General features: G+C 46.9%; 1 pseudogene across 1 annotated transcript; it reads left to right on the top strand.

The window, feature by feature from the left end:
* Positions 1-293: 293 nt before the first annotated feature.
* LOC310892057 (zinc finger CCCH domain-containing protein 11A-like) lies at positions 294-6105 on the top strand (annotated as a pseudogene). Its single transcript has 10 exons — positions 294-389; positions 621-740; positions 1523-1646; positions 2091-2294; positions 2825-2944; positions 3453-3533; positions 3950-4060; positions 4799-4861; positions 5120-5215; positions 6005-6105. The product of its transcript is annotated as a zinc finger CCCH domain-containing protein 11A-like (transcript).
* The last annotated feature ends 10826 nt before the right edge of the window (positions 6106-16931 follow it).

Raw genomic sequence — 16931 nt, 5'->3', positions numbered from 1 at the left:
ATTGAGGACGTGGAAGAGAACACTTGCTGACAAAGCTCCTGGCAGCTTTACAGAACTTTAGTTTAATATTGTGTTAGTTCCCGTAACAGCTGATTTCAAGGCATTGCTCTCCTCAAGAGACTAATTTGATGAACAGAAGAAAGCTGGAAAAATGCTTGTTACTCATTATTTTTCACTTGTTGGTACTTTGTTTAGGGTTACTTTTAAAAAGAAGATTTCACTGATCACAAGCCAGTGGAAGACTTTCAGCCCAAGCAAGGGTGAAGACAGCTCTCTCCAAGAGCAGAGGAAGTCCCTGTGGAGAGAACCCGAGCTTGTTATCAGAACTTGTCGGCATGTCTAAACAAGGAGACGATTGCTACTTCTATTTCTATTCTACCTGTACCAAGGTATGGCTGGGTTTCTTTTGCTTTGCTTTGCTTTGTTTTTTTGTTGTTTTTTTTTTTTTTTTTTTTTCTTTTTTTTCAGGAAGGGGTAGAGTAGGAGGAGGAGGCACACTGGTCTTTGGTTAACGTGATAACCAGATAGATTCTGAATTCAATCGTAGCAACCTGAGGCAGTAGCATGGACGTTTTTGAGGCTGTACTATATTTTCCTTGTTGGTTTCCTTTTGGTTACAGGGAGACAACTGTTCCTTCCGCCACTGTGAAGCTGCTCTGGGGAACGAGACAGTCTGCACGCTGTGGCAGGAGGGTCGTTGTTTCAGGAATGTCTGCCGATTCAGACACATGGAAATCGATGTGAGTGCCTAAAGATGTGTTCTCAAAATAAATCAACAAAAGCATTTTTCAGTGCTGTAGGTGTGCTGATTGTGCTTTTGCAGGACAGAGTCCTTTGCTTTGGAATTACACTGGTTTCTGTTAGCAGGGGAGGGGGTGGGAGGAAGGAGAGGGAAATAAAATCAATGCCTTAGGTATGTCTTAGCAAGATTTTCTTTTATTAGACGCCGACAGTATTTTCTCAACAGATGCAGAATAACCGCTAACTAGACTGCTAAAACCTGCTGGAGCAGGGGGGTAATAAACAGGCTGTACTAGCCTCCTGAGAGCAGGCTTGATAATGATCTATCAGGTCTCTTGTGTCCCGGAGTCCTTCAGATAATGCTGTTCTAGCTGCCTGGGCTAGGAAGCAGTGGGGAAAGTTAAAGGTGCAGAAGAACGAAGTCTCCGAGAAGTAGTTCTGGATAGAGTTAACGTAGGCAATTTAAGATGTTCTTTTTCCCTCTGAATAATCCTAGTATAATCCTGGGTGTATTAGTTTAACCCACCCTAAACTGATGTCTGAGAGTGCCTGTCTTCTCAAACTGAATGATGACAAGGCTAAACGTGCATAGTGGTTACAGCTTCTGCAAACTTTGTGAATATGCCCGGAAATACTATACTTCCGTGATAAACTGACCTTTGGAATGATGTTTCAGCACTGTATTGTGACAGCCCTATCGCTGTCGTGACCTGGAACTGTGCATCTCTTTGCAAACCTTAGGTGCATGTTATCACGTGCTTGTCTTTCTTTCTGTCTTCAGAAAAAGCGCGCTGAGATTCCCTGCTACTGGGAGAAGCAGCCAGTAGGCTGTCAGAAAGCCAACTGTGCTTTTCATCACGCAAAGGGACGTTACATCGATGGCGTCTTCTTACCACCAAGCAAGAGTGAGTTTAGGTCCTTTTTCTTTAAGTATTGAAGAATTAATTTTGCATATTACTTAGTGGGTGCCAATAGTGTAGGAGACATCAGGTAACCGTTCATTTGTGAGTGCAGGAAAAGGTCTGCAGTCCTAGGTGGTCAGCTAAACCGAGTGTACTGCTGCTGTACTGCTGGTATTTGTTTTCTGCTTTCATGCTCAGCTTCTCTCTGCTTTGTGTGATATTTGCCTTGCAGTTTGCTTTCTGTTGTTTCGTCTTCTGCTGGGTGGCAGGGAGATGTGTTGTTGTTTGAAGGCAAGTCATTGTTCACGGTGTAAACAGTGGCGGGATGGGCAAAAGGAGATGCTGCATTCATTGCCTGTGCAGGTTATCTGCCTTAGCTACCATCTTCGTGCATTGTGGTCAAAGTTTTAAACTGCCATATTACTGATGATCCTCCTCTTCCTCTAGCTACACTGCCAAGTCCGCCTGAGTCCGCGGACGATGATTTGAAAGTGGCTCAGATGTCACTGCAGCAAAACAAACTTTCTGTCCAGTCCAATCCCTCTCCATAGCTAAGGCGGGTGATGAAAGTGGAAAACTCGGAAAATGTCCCAAGCCCTACACACCCTCCAGTTGTAATCAATGCTGCAGATGATGATGAAGATGATGATGGTGAGCATGGTTTGGTTCCTGGAAGGAATTTGTGCTGTAAATGATTGTGTAAGTCTTTGGTTCTTGGAAGGAATTTGTGCTGTAAATGAATGTATAAATCACAGATGACCTGAGGTCTGACTAGCGATAGGGCAGGCAGTCCGCTCAGGTCACTGGTGGCTTTGTCTGGCAGTCAGTGGACAGAACCTGAAATGTTGGAGGAAAGCTTAGAACCACTCTTGGCTTTAGCTGGTCTGTTGTGTAAAGCTCTATGTGAAACTAGGAAGGAAATTCCTTTTTTTTTGTCTGAAGAGTAATATGTCGTGTAGTAGTTAAAGCTGCAGAGAGAATCTAGAGTCCTAGATGTTTTGTCCTAGGGTAGTCTACTTACGAGTTCATCAGGTCAGTGTAGCTGTATTAAAAAAAAAAACAAAAAACAAAAAAAAAAAACAACTTTTTTATAGGAACCATGGACTGAAGTGTCATTGCATGAGCTACATAATCACGAACAATCTGGCCTATGCATAACTGAATAGATTTTTCCCCTTCAGACCAGCTTTCTGCGGAAGGAGAAGAAACTAAAACTCCCGTCCAGCAACCAGCTGAGGAAGGCCAAAATGGATTACGGATGATTTCCACTCGGAAAGCCAGTGCTACTACTGCTAAACAAGGTATTCCAGCACCTGTAGTAGGATAAATCGGAAGGAGAACTTGACAATTAACTCAAAAGCAATGTGGCGTAAAAACACAACAGAATGTAGGGGTGCTGAATGGACTCGGTTATTTCCATGATCTCATTTCTCCCTGATACCATCATGTGCCCATTGGGTCAGAAAGTTGAACTGCTTTTCTTTCCTTTTGGAGAACAAAACAGGGTCACAGCATGGAGTTTAAATGGCTGCACGTGCAGCCTGGCAACCACTGTTGAAAGCCATATCTAACGATAGAGGGATCTAATATCACGTAAATGGATTAAAATTAAAACTACAGTTTTTACCCTGAAGGGTGAAAGGAGGGGCAAAATGCCATTGATTCTATGGTTGTTTCACTTGTGAGGAGTGTTGACAGGCTTTATTCTAAATACTTCTGAAAGTTCCTGAGCACTAAGAAGCCTGAGGATCTGTGGTCCTCAGTGAGTGCCTCTAAGCCTTAGTCTCATTAACTGTTTTCTGTTTTCAGAGGACGGTCTGAATTTTGGAATAAAAACACTTGAAGAAATCAAATTGCAGAAAATGAAGGAAAAAACTAAGAGACACGGTGGTGAGTTAATATTCCCTGCTTCCTTACCCGGTTCACCTTCATCCTGTGTGATGATTTTTCTTTCAAAAAAAACCTCTTCCAGTAATACCGGGTAGCTGGCTATGCTTTGGTGAATCCAACTATTTTGCCAAAGAAGTGAAATTTGATTGGCTTCAGAATGGCAGGTGATGGTGGCTGGGAGCTGCTTGAGGGATAGACTTCCATGTTTAGCTGGGGGCATCGAGCAACCTGATTCTCAGCCAGCTGGTATTCTAGATGGGAATTCCAAGGGCAACCAGAGGCAAACTAGTCACCTCTCTTATTTGCATGCTCTGGTCACTGTATGTTTGACAGTAATGAATAATTAAAGTTTTTTGTTCTTCGTGATAGTTTTTTCTGTTTGGTAAACTTCCTTATGTTTTGCTTGCTCTGAGCAGAAGGTCCTTCAAGATCTTCTCTTCCTCCCGTCGATTCTATGATTTTTCCTGCTCCGGAAAAGGAAAATGTCCGGACAGTGGTGAGAACTGTGACACTGTCTACAGAGGAAGGTAATAATTCATGCTTTTGTTTTGATTTCATTACTCCTAAACTGGAAGGTTAAGCAAGAAGGAAGGCAATTCACCCCTGTTAGCCTCCTGGTGCTGCCGCCTTCTGTTCAAAACATGCTTTTATGCTGAAAGTCCCTGGTTGTACTGGAAAGCTTTGGTGCTCAGGTTAAGTGCAGTAGCAGGAGAAAGAAAAAAATGTGTCAGTATGCAAATAGGGGGATAACTGAAAAACAGGAGAGTAACGAGAAGAAAGAGCTCTAGAGGACAGTGCTATGTAAGAAGCAATTTCTGAAGCTTTAAAGAGGCTGACAGTGGCACGTGTGGACAGTAGTGCGATAGGAGTCTGTGTATAAATTATATTGTTTAGAGTTGTGCAAATTCCTTTGAAAGGGAAAGAAGTGAAGAAGTACTTCTACCCATAGACATTCACCTTAGAAAGGAATATTTCTCAGCATTTGTACCTAATAATATTCTGCTTGCTTATGCAGCTCTGTTCTGCACAAAGTATAGCTGTCAAGCAGACTCAGATTCATTCTCGACTACATTCAGCTGGAATTTGAGGCAAACACTGAGACTATGGATACTTTTTCTAAGTTAATTATAGTTGAAATATGAGTTTGTGTGGTTTAGCTGTCAAAACAGTGCCTTGCTGGGTTTTTTTTGGACATGGGCTAACAGTATACTATTTCTATTGGCTACTGGTTTCTATGAAATAGAAAAATTTTACTTTTGTTTTAGGGGAGGAACCTGTGGTTCGACTAGATCTTGCTGAGAAACAAGGAAAACGGAAAGCCTCCGTGGGTAAGAACTTTTTATGAGCTGTTATTTAGGTGCCGCCTTCTCTATATGACTGCATTGAAGAGTATTTTTGACGTATGAGAGGAAAATGCGTTGCAGTGGAGATCTGTGTTGACTGCAGAAATGGCAAAAAAACCATTTAGCAGCTGAAAGGCAATTTTATGAAAATATGCTTGAAAAATAGAAGCTTGTGGTTGACTGTTCTCAAATCTTCCTGCAAAGAAATGTTCTTAAAATATTCCTTGTTTTCTCTGTCTGAAGCTGATGTAAGCGCCCTTCCGGTGAAGCGCAGCCTTGCTGAAAGGCTGGGGAAGAAGGTGGAGGTTCCGGGAAATGCTGACAAAGCACCAAAGAGAGGTACAGCTACTAAACAGGCATCTGGATGTGATTCACGGGTTTTGTAGTTAGGCTTTCTGTTTGTCCTTTTCCTGCGATGTTTCTTTTTGCATGTTGGCTGAGGTCTTAATCACCGGGATTCAAAGTTACCTTTCCTGCCTTGTTTTTGAATGTGAACACAAAGTTGACGTTTATGCAGCCTCCCTAATTTGGTCTTTTTCTGTTTTGCAGTTCAAGTTCCCAAGTCTGTGAAGGAGAGGCTAGGATTACCTTCTCAACGGACTAGTACTGCGAAAGGTAACAACTGGCTATTAAATATACTTTCTCCTTCTTCCTTTCCGTGAACTTAGACCGTTTTCATACAGCCCTAAAAAGGAATTCAAATGAAAACAAAGAACTGATTCCTCTTGCTCGAGTGCTGAAGCTCTTCTGACAGCCACTATCAGAAATCTGGCTCTAGGTGTGTGTTTATTTTCCGCTTGTGCCTTGTCAAGGTTTTAAGCTGCTTCTGTGAACCATCATATACAATTAGAATAGAGCCACTGCCGGGAGCAGGAATTTGAAATGCAGTCTGAAAAAGTAATCAAGTAAACTAGCATTTCTGTGTAGCAACTCTCTCTGGATAGGGCTGGTCTTCAAAATACAACAAGTGGCTCAGAGGAGGAGGAGAATGTTAGGCTATTGTCCTAAGATGCGTTATTGGGAACGCTCAGGCTTAGTTTTCCTTAGTACTGTGACAAATTTTGGAGACTTAAACTATTGTTGGACTCTCTTTAAATGTTGGCGCTTCTCATTTCTTGATGATGACAGGGAAGGCTGCTAAGCCAAAGGGAGAGGTCCATGTGAAAACACTGGAGGAAATCCGTCGTGAGAGAGCTCTTCAGAGACGAGAATGTCAAGCCAAAGCCCAGGCTGAATGGCATGGTAAAACCAAAGATCCCAGCGCAGGGGCAAAAATTGAGGGTGAGCCCAAGAAGCAGAGCGTGCTCACTCTTTCCGGGCCCAGCAAAGTGCAGTCGAAGGAGCCGGCAGGTAAAGCCAAGCCAGAAGGAGAAGTGCGTGTTAAAACCCTGGAAGAAATAAAGCGCGAGAAAGCTCTGCGGATGCAGCAGAGTGGAGAAAATGTGCCAGCTCCCCCAGCACAACCTGGACCTGCCCCAGCCGGGCAGAAATCGTTATGGAACACAAAGCTATCAGGTAATAAGATGCTTTAATACCTGCCCCGGTGAGGTGCTTCCCATATTGAGCAAGTTCCGTTTGCTCAGGATCTGCTTTGCTTTTTCCTTCAATGCAGAGGATAAAAGAGTTTAAGGCTGCAAAGTTCAAAGGCAAAGAAGGGCCAGAACATGCAACCATGTCTGTTTTCGTTAATTACGTGATGGTATTCTGTATTTCCCACTAGAAAATTAACACATTGAGGGGCTTTTTAGTCTAATTTTGGTATTCTGTTTTTTTCTGCCATCTGTTTATGGTATGAAGTCCTCCCTGCGTTGAGTTCAAGTTCACCTTCCTCTTTGGCATGTGTTGCTTAACTTGACACGTGTATGTGTTTGTAAAGCATGCTTCAGCGTCTTAATGTGGGGGGCCAGTTTCTGTCAAAAATGACAGAGGATCAAAGGCCTCGTTGTTAAGATTATATCAACTTTGTAAAATGAGATTGTGTGAGGGAGATAAGGAGGGCTTAAAGGCTGCATGCACTGCACATTGTAGCCTTTCTCTCTGTCTCATGGGACACGAGGAAATAAACACACAAAGAAAACAAGTACCCAGCTTTCTTTCGTTTCTTCTCCTGCCAGCCAGATGTTAGGTCAGGAATGGGAGACTAGAATATGACTCTACAAATTTGGATTTTGTAGAACAACTTAATAGATTTTGTGGGACATCACTGCAGGGGAGAGGAAGCTGGTACAACAGTTGCATACACTCTCTTGTCTTACTATACCTGCTGCTTTTCCTTTCCTAGAGGGAGCAAGACTTTAAATACAAAAGCTGTCAACATTTGTGAATCTTACTAGACTTCATACAACGTCTTAGAGTATTGCTTGCACTTGGGATCGCTCTGTGTCTGAGTTTCCCTCGTCCTGGATTATGATTTACTGTAGCTATTCAGTTCCTTTGTTCCTTTGTATGGATTGTTGGTAGACGGAGTTTACTATGTGGAAGATATTGCTGAGAATCCAGGCAATGGCAGTGTAATTCTGCTGGCCAAATACAGTTAACTGTGTAGACGGGCCGTGGAAATGAGGAAGAGAACGTGGATTTTTCATGAGGCAGAGCAAGACTGTATCAGTTCTCTCTTCCTTTTACTCTAGCCAACTTTAACATGTTTGCGAAGCCTTGGGATGGGAAAGTCGCTTCCCCCAAGAAGAAGGCACTGAAACGTAAGGCACCTGGCAGTTTTCCCTCTGCTGTAGCAGCTGTGAAGCCACGGACTGCCTCTGACGCTGACACAATGGGACCTCCAGCCAAAAAAGCAGCTATGGTAAGGACAGGGGCTAATGCAGAAATGGATCCCTTGTAAAATTTACACCCTCCTCTAGGAGAAAAGATGGAAAACTCAAAAGTTCTACAGGCTTTCTGTTTCCTTTTAAATCCAGTAGCTGCCTACAGAATTCTTGTAGTACCCTTCCATATTTATTAGATTAATGGCACTATTTACTTAGTCCTCTGTGATTCTGTGATTTCTCTGGTGTGGAGGATTTTGTCCATTAATGCTGTGTTCTTAAAAGACACAAGATCATTAGTAACCTCCAAGTGAATATTAACTTTCTTCAGGAGCACCTTGGTTTTGTATTTTGGCTAAGGCTCCGCAATGCCAGAGGAGAAGCAGCATGGAGGAAAAAGCTAGTAAGGAATCTTTTACCCATGAGTCCTAAATGCTGTTTTGCTGCTTTCTAGGCTGTTCCAGCCACGCTGGAGCACGTCCCAGCCACCAGACTTGAAGAAAATCCCCAAAACAGGTGATGACCACAACTTGTTCTTTTTCTCAATCGGTGTATATCCCCAGTGAAACATAAGTTCTGTCACACGTGGGGAAAAAAGGAGGGTTCTGAGATAATTAAAGCCCAAATCCATCAGAGGAATAAGTCACGTGAAATGACTTTCTAGCAGCTAGCAGGAATGCTTAATTAGACTTACTTTCTTTAAATGCTGCAAGTCGGTACAGCTTTCCAGTGACTTCTTGCTCTGTCTGAATACCTAAATGAGGATGAGGTGAAGTTCTCCTACTTCCTCGTGAGGTGATAAATGATGAGTAGTGTCCTCTGCCTTTTGGTCCTCAAGAATGCCACCCGAACAAACATACAAGGTGACAAGAGTGCAGGGAGAGCAGAGGGAAGTGATGGCTGCAGATCAGCTTCCTGTAGTGGGGAGCAAACTCTGCTGAGTGTGCCGTGGGAAAAATGACTAACTTAGCAAACAGATATTTGCAGATGGAGACTTCTTAACATTTTTACAGGAAAATTAAGCAAGGTGGCAAAGTGCCTCTTGCTACAACAATTGAACCATCTTTGCTAGACTCCAGGTGCTCTGGCTTCACAGAGAAACCCCCAAACTGAAAAATGTACCTGCTAATATATTGGGCTCTAAATGTCGCCCTGGGTTAATTGAATAACAATCCCTGGGTAAGATTGAAGTGCAGGAGGGGTTGGCTGCGGTTTTAAGAGCCGGTTTGCAGAAAAGGGATTTCCCGTTAAGAAATGGCATATACTGATTGTTCTCTTCCTTGCTCTGCCAAGACCTGAAGCACATCTTGGAAGCCAGGCAGAATCTGTGGAGCCAATGGAGTTCTCAAGCTCGACTTCAGCTTCTTCCCAGCTAGAAGAAGCAAGGACACGCCGGCTGAGTTCCACAGGCAACGCGCCCGTATCTGTAGACGAGGATTTAGAGACGCTACTTTGGGAACTCTCAGACGGCATACTGGAAGCCGAGCTCGACTTGGACCCAGGGAAGGATGAGGATGACCTCCTCCTTGAGCTTTCCAAGATGATTGATGATTGAACTGCATAGTCCTATGGTATATTAAAAAAAAAAACAAAAACAAAAAAAAAACCAACTCTTCTTCTTGTTGGATACCCCGAGGTGATCCTTTTTCTAACTGAGGCTTTGCAATGAGACTTAAAGCACAGTTGGAACTGGTAGAAATTGGCAGGATCTGCACTCAGTTGTCCTAAGTTTCCCTGCTGGTCAGAGTTAAGGTCTTGTGCATGGTTCCGTAACTATAGGTGGCTACCTTTGATATCAAGAGGACAAAGCACTTGTTTCTTTTGGCACAGAAAGATGTCCATCGGCACGCTGTGGTGGCTGTGAATTGACGTAGTGATGGAGCGATGCTCTGAAGGCTTAAACGGAAAGCTTCTTCCTTCCGCCCCCCCTTGGCACAGCTCGATGTTGGGCACATTGTGAAGCCTGGGTGTTCTGATTTCTCGGACAGTTGATACCCAAATCCCGGAGTTACTATGTCAACTCTTGACTTTTATTTGTGTATGCCATTGTTTTGACTGTAATCTTTTCAGATGATGAAGCTGTAGGGGCGGGAGGGAGCAGAATAATTATTCTAGCGTTGTGGACCAAACATGCTGCCAGGAGTGGTGGTGGTGGGGTCAGCCCACCCGGCCTTACTTTCAATTATCAGGGATGATAAAATGGTGTGAAAAGCAGCAGCTCTGCGATACGGCTACGCTACCCCCACTCCCTTCTCTTGTGCTGTACCAAAGTTCCCCCAAGCTTTGGTTGGTGCTTTTTGCTGGTGACAGTAGGACTCCAGGGCGAGTAGTCGGGACTCTCCTGCAGTAACTGGGTCAATTAAGGGTTGGTTTAAGTGCCTCCTGGTTTTTAAAATTGCTCCCCTGAGCTGCTGGCTCTGCTGCCTGCTACAGCAAATGTTCGGGTGCCATCAGCGTCGCACTTGGGCGTGGGCACTGACTCTGCGGAGGAGAGCTGAGGCTCGGGTGTATTGTGTACCCTGCCGCCAGTGATCGTTTTCCCCTAGCAGATCTATTTTGAATTATTTCCCTAAATTTTAGAGGAACTTTAGGCTCTTTGTGCTATGATTTGTGAAGCTGTAGGGGCCCTCAGGCATTTGCTGCTGGCAGAGAAAAACCGCTTGTCGAATTTGTTGTAAATACTTTCTGTTTGGACAACAACGCCTGTGTGTGTGTGTGTGTGTGTGTGTGTGTGTACGTGCGTGCTTTGATGACCCCCTGCGACGCCCCAGCTCCGCGAGGGAAGCTTTGAAGCGGCTCTGGGAAAACCTCTGCGGAAGAAACTGCTGCTGGCGACTTGCGGAAAACGGACTCCACAATCAGTGAGATTGTAAAGTAGGTATGTTTATTCAGCGCTGGGCAGCACGGGAGGTCGTGGGCATGAAGATTGATGACTCTTCCTCGTCACCGCTAGTTGACCTCTTGTCTTTGCACAGACTCAGTTGCTCCTTGGCTCTTGTCCACCTGCAGGACCAGTTTCTCCCAGTTTCTTAAGATAGGCTCGCTCTCTTATTAGGAGACTGACCTGGGTAAGGGGCCCAAGGCTTCTTGCTTTAGTTAATTGGCACAATGCACCATAGTTAGCAAAGACACTAAGTAGCATCCTAGTTTAATGCCGTCAGCGCTCTATCTCTACTTGATAAGATTCTCCTAACTCCCTCTCTCACTGGAGCCCACGCAGCCCTCCGTCCTGCCGAAGGACTTCACGGGGACTTCTGCCGGCTCCGGGTGCCCGCACACAGACAGAAATGTCTTTGAGAGAAAACAATCAGGAGGAGGAGAGCTCAGAGACTGCGGCCGGCTTCGGCCACCTTCCCCTCGCTTTCCCTCTCCGTGTTCAAACCGAGCACTGTTCTGCCGTCAACCTTCGCTGCCTGTGCCCGCGGCGCTGGGCTTTCGCGTGTGCCATTGCTCCTCTACATATTTTATCCTTCCTTTTGTAAGGAATGGTCCAGCAATTCGTGTCACTAAGGGATTTGAAGGGTTAACATCGAGGCCCGGGTCTAGGTGATAAGAGAACAAAGGGGTTTTTAGGGAAAAGTGCTGACTACTGCAGGGGATGTTGCTAGAGTTTCTGAAATCCGGCGCAGAGGCTCCCAAACGAGGAGGAAGGGGGGGATGAAGGACAATTGAAGGACAAAAGCCTGGGAGGAAGACAACCAGCATTCAGCCCGAGCAAGCCCCGAGAGACCACCAGAGACTGATACGCAGGTGCCCCTGGGAGGGGTTTCGGATTCCGGAAACCAATTCTAATAACCCTGCCTCTTCTCGAAGTAGTAATGAATATGTATTAGCCTGGGAGCATCAAAACCAGCCGCCTTACGTAACAGGTGTGCGTCCTGGGGGAGCAGAGACTCCCGGCGCACCCAGCGCTGCTTGCTTGCCTCTATTCGTTTAATAAATTGTAAACTTTGATTGTAATCCTATTTGGATTTATAACAGCCATTTATAACACTTTTTATATTTGTATTTTATTTAAGGCTGTCTTGCCCCCCTCCCCCCCCCAGCCTCGCTGCTCACCAATAAAGCTGGCGCAGGGACTCCTGCCTGCGACCATAGAGACGCGGTCCTCCCGGCCTGCTAGAGCGGCCCCCCACGCTCCTCCAGCATCCCAGCGTCCCTTGTGCGCTCCCGCCCGGCCTCAGGGGCTTCCGGAGGCGGCCCAGCAGGGGCGGCGGGAGCAGCGAGGCGGCGGCAGCCATGGCGTACCGCGGGCAGGACCAGAAGGTGCAGACGGTGATGGTGCAGCCCATCGTAGCCTTCCTGCGGCCGGGGAGCGACGGGGGAGCGGGTGGGGGGCGGCCCGGGCCTCAGGGGTCTCGGCCCGGACCTTGAGGCCTTGTCCCGGGGCCCTGGGGCCTCGTTGCAGGGTTTGAGGCCTTGTCTTGAGGCCTTGTCCCGGGCCTGGAGCTCTTGTCCCCGTGCTGAGCCCTTCACGCAGTGCCCCAGAACCTCATCTTCCGCTACCTGCAGAGCGTGAGTAGCGGGGGGAGAGGACGGGGAGGGGATGGGGATGGGGATTTGGAGGGGGTGGGGGGAGCGGGGAGGGTCCGGGGATCTCCCTCGCTGAGTTTTCGGCTCCCACCCGTTGCTCGGGGCAGGTTTGTGGGGAATGGAGAGCTGTGCAGCGTGCTGGTGGGTACAAGGAGCTGCTGCGCAGCCCGGCGTTTCCCCCTCGTGTTAACGGGAGTGGGATCGTGCAGCCGGGCGTGCAGGAGTGTTCCCTTGTGACTGGAAACGTGTCCTTCAGCAAACGTGTAGTATTCACCCAGTCATATAAGACTCTAAAATGTCAGACTGTTAATTGAAACTGCCTCTGAGAGTTGCTCCTTGGAGTTTTTGGGAGCTCTAGCGGCTATGGTTAGCGGGTATTTCTGAACACACGAGAGAGAACAAAACTGCTCGCGGTGTTTGTGTTCCAATTTACTCTCCTCCTTCGTTCTGCAGAGCTCGAGGATCCAGGTGTGGCTGAGCAAGTGAACGTGCGGATAGAAGGCTGCATCATCGTGAGTGTCAGCACGACCCCACGTTACATCGTTAGTTTGTTTTCCCTCATTCACAATCCTATTTTTTCTTGTCAAGAAAAACTAGCCCAAGGGAAAAAAGAAATCGTGCTTCTCTAACAATTAGTCTTCGTTGTCCAGCCTGGGTCAGCACAGCTGACGATGGTTCGTGTTGTTGCTGAACTAATTGCCACTGTTGCCGATTTCTAGGGCTTTGACGAGTACGTGAATTTGGCGCTGGACGACGCAGAGGAGATTCACTCCAAGGCAAAATCAAGGAAACAGCTGGGTGTGTCGTGTGTCTGTGCAACCCGAGTGACGCGCGGTCTGAAACCTGCCCGGGTGAGCCTTCTAGGTAGCAGCACTGAGACGTACCAACCGTGTGACGAGCCTTGCTGTTGAAGTTCAGTGAGCAATTCCTGGCTACATCTCTGTCCCTGATGATTTTTGAGCTGCTGATTTTGCTGGATGAAGGAGAATCTGTCCCTGCCTGAGACCAGTTCTGGTCTTTGAAACGTGTAATACCAGGCGGCCTGCACTCTGCATGATGGGCAAAACCCTGCTCAACCACACAAAACACTTTCTGAAAACACGAGATTATTCTCAGGTTCTGGGCTCTCTCTAATCCCCTCTTTCCCTTCTCTTTGCTGCAGGCTGGATCGTGTTAAAAGGGGACAACATCACTCTTCTACAGAGCGTTTCTAAGTAGAATTTGCCATCCTTAGAACAAAGGTGGCTGCCGTGCTGCGGAGTGACTGAGTGCCAGGGGAACGCGGCCCACTGGTAGATAGGAAGTTATTTGTAACTGGGGTTGCATGCTGAGGTCAAAAGTCTTTCCTTTGTGGGAGCGAGTTGTTTGTAGCTTGAAACAATACGTGATGTATTTCACAAATAGCCATTTTTCACATTAACTGTAAATGTAAACCACAAATCTGCCTGTTTTCAGTCTCTTCCTTCTGTGAATGGAGAAGGAGGAGAAATATAGAAGCGTGGGCTTTTCCTTTTGCTGTGGATCTGATAAGTTTCGATAACGCTATGTGCTTTCTTGACCATTACATCTGCGTTATGTGGCCAGGGTGGACTCGTTCAGGGCACGGAAGCCCCACACAGTCCTTGAGCTAGCAGGGTGCTAAGGAGGGTGTTGGAGATTTTGCATACAATTGCAGCCCTTTGTTGCTGCAGTGACAGGTTCCTCAGATTCTTTCTAAACAGGGTTTAGCTTATTGAGAATCTTTTTGGGAGTGTTTATTGTGGATCAGTCAGTAAAAGTATCTTAGTGGGCCCGTGAGGGATTTGGGGCTGTGGTGCAGTAACCCAGTGTTTACAAGTGTTACTGCTATGCATGCTTGTCCAATAACGTCTCCAGATCAGAGAGTGAGAGCGGGCAACTGGTTTGGATTAAATCTGTCACTTCTTGCTGCTTTGGACAGAGCCTGTAGATTAAACCCTTGTGCTGTTCAATAAGCTGGGGTATCAGATGTGTCGGTTGGGTTTTTATCATTTGATTTATTTTTTTTATCCGTTTGGAGATCTGTCTTTTCTATTTAAGTTTCCCCAAGAGAGCTGAGTTGCTTGATGCATCGACCAAAGAGAAGTTCCCCGGCTGACTTGGGACAGCCAGTCCCCTCGTTTTTCTGATCACAAAAAAAAAAAAAAAAAAAGAAAAAGAAAAAAATCGAAGAAGAAAAATTTTGACTGTAACTGTAACTCAGAAACTAAGATTACCTAAATGGAGAGAAATGAATTTTGATGCACAGGCTGTGCTAGAAATCTGTTAATCAGCATTCAGTTTTTCAAAACTTCAATTTGTGTATCATCATCATGAAAATTAATAAATTCAAGGTGGGAGATCCTTTCCTGAAAGGGAAGGACAGAAATACGAGTCTTGCTGTGGGGCCTACCCAGCGCAGTTCTGCCATTCCGAGAAGTAATACGTCAGGAGTGTCACAGCAGACGTTCCCAGGAAGAAACCTTTGAGGGGCAGCATGACACACTTGATTGGCTAAAGCAGCTTCAGCTGGACAGCCTGCTGCCGGGATGGGTAATTCTAAGTTGTGTTCAAGTTGCTGAGTTCCTTTCAGCATGTAGTAAAGATGTAACGTGCCGATGTCGTTTGGGAACAGGAGGCATTACGTGTCACCAGCAGTGGGCACGTAGGGAACAAAACAGTATCTTACGAGGTCCTCCACATCTGCCTTTCATTTTGTCCTTGGTTTGCCAGCTGGAGCTTTCAGGAGGTGAGGAAGGAGGCTGTCCCAGTGAATAGTTCAGGTGTTGCAGGGTATTTGTGATGCAGTGCTTGTAAAATTTACCTGCCCGCATCTCCTGTTACAGGCAGCCCCCCGCGGGCCCTGTGAGATGGGGAGCTGCTGCCCGGGGTTAGGCCCAAGGTGCCCTGTCAGGCCCAGGGCCGCCCTTCCCCTCGCCCTGCCCTTCCCTCCCGCTCCTCAGCCCTTGCTCAGGCCTTTTGGGCCGTCTGGCCGTCCGTCTGTCCATCCATCCGGCCGTCTGGCCGTCCATCTGGCCCTGTGTCCCTCCATCCCACCGCCCTGCCCCGTCCCTGCCGTCTCCCTAGGGAAGCAAAGAGTCCCTGGGCTGCCTTCAGGGGGGAGGTTCTGCTCAGGAAATTAAAGCTTCCCCCTTAACGGGCGCCTTGCGAGTTATTTTGAGTTCCAACCTTCTGCCTTCCTTTCGTAGCAGTGCCTCTGAGGGGTGCGCTGTAAGGTAGCCGTCATCTGGCGCGCTGCTCCTGCGTTTCCCAAAGGAACTGCCTTCGGGATCTGACTAACTCTGGATGCACGCGGTTGTCACCTTAATTTCTCCGTTAGTTTGCTGAAAACAACCCGCTTGGGTGACCTTTGTGTTTGTTTCTTCAAACTTGGATCGAGGAGGTCTCTGTTTCCTTATGTTGATGTTCACGACGAAAGTGCAGAAGGGATGCTTACTGTTGCCCGGGTCAGTCCTGTTGCCAGGATGGGAATGTTTAGCCTACCGGCCCTCTGGTGCTGTTAGGCTGCACTTGGAGTGTGAGCTCTGGGCCTTATTTGGAAAAGACTGCGTTATTTGAGTGTACAAACCCGAGATATTCTGCGGATAGGTGATTCTCAAACCACGTCAGAACCACCGCTGTGACGTGTGCTGGAGTCGGACGCGCGTTTGACTGATCAGGCGGAGCAGGTGAATTGAATTTGTTGCTGGATGGCGAGGTGTTCTGGGGGAAGAGCTAGTCTAAGGAAAACTTCCTCTTACTGCCCCTTCCCATCTCAAATGGCCACTGCCTGGGGAAATTGCTTCTTTATGACATTAACTACAACGTTACAGTGAGGATGAGGAATCATCATTACTCCCATAGTTATTTGCTGCCAGGCCGCAGCGTTGATTTCAGAGATTTAAAAAAAAAAACAACAGGAAAAAGAAAGGAAGTATGTATTCTTTCACATACTCTCTTTTCCCTGAGAGTAAATGTTGTAGCTTCAGCAGTACCCTTCCTCTGGAAACGATTCCCAGTGCCTGCTCAGACACTGGGGAGTAAAATGACAGAACAATGGAGGAGAGCCACCCGATATAAAGAAAGGAAAAAAGGGGTTATGGATGAAGGGAAAGCAACTACATAAAAAATTGGTGCTATCTAAAAATTGGTTAACGGTTTGGGACCTGCAGGTGCTGCCTACACGTGCGTGTGTTGCAGTCGTGCCTGTTGCCACTGCGCAAAATGGAGAGAGCTTCTTTGTCGAATGCAGCATGTTAAAGAATGCGCCATTGCCTGGAAGAAATGCACGGCCTTCCCTCGTGTGGGACTTCTTCCCCATTGATCTGTGGTTTACCTGAAGGTTTACCATAACCTACATAAGTTTCAAAAGCAAGCAAGCAACCAACCAAAAAACAACACCAACATTAAAGAGTGGCAAGGCAGATGCTCATCTGGGGACTCTGACTCATCGGTGACATCACCAAGCAAAGCATTGTGAGCGCTTCGGGTCGGGGCTGCTGTGGCGAGCCTCGCAGCCGGGAGGGAGAGCGGGTACGGTTCGCCTCTGGCGGGTCTGTGTCAGCCCTCTGCCCTGGTGGCTTCGTTAGCAGTGAGAGTTTGACTGCTGTGTTCCCAGCTTTCGCTTCTGCACCGACCGTGTGGCAGAGCCCGCAAGCTGCTTCCTCAGCTGGAAGAGGAAGAGGAGTGACCTCAACTGTGCCGAGGTAAAGCAGAACCGTTGAAAAGATTTGTCAAAGATGCACCAGCGCACAGCGCAGCTG

The sequence above is a fragment of the Anser anser genome, assembly GCF_964211835.1.
Source record: "Anser anser genome assembly, contig: HAP1_SCAFFOLD_125, whole genome shotgun sequence".
Classification (NCBI taxonomy): Eukaryota; Metazoa; Chordata; class Aves; order Anseriformes; family Anatidae; genus Anser; species Anser anser.
This window is presented reverse-complemented; position numbering and strand designations above follow the sequence as displayed.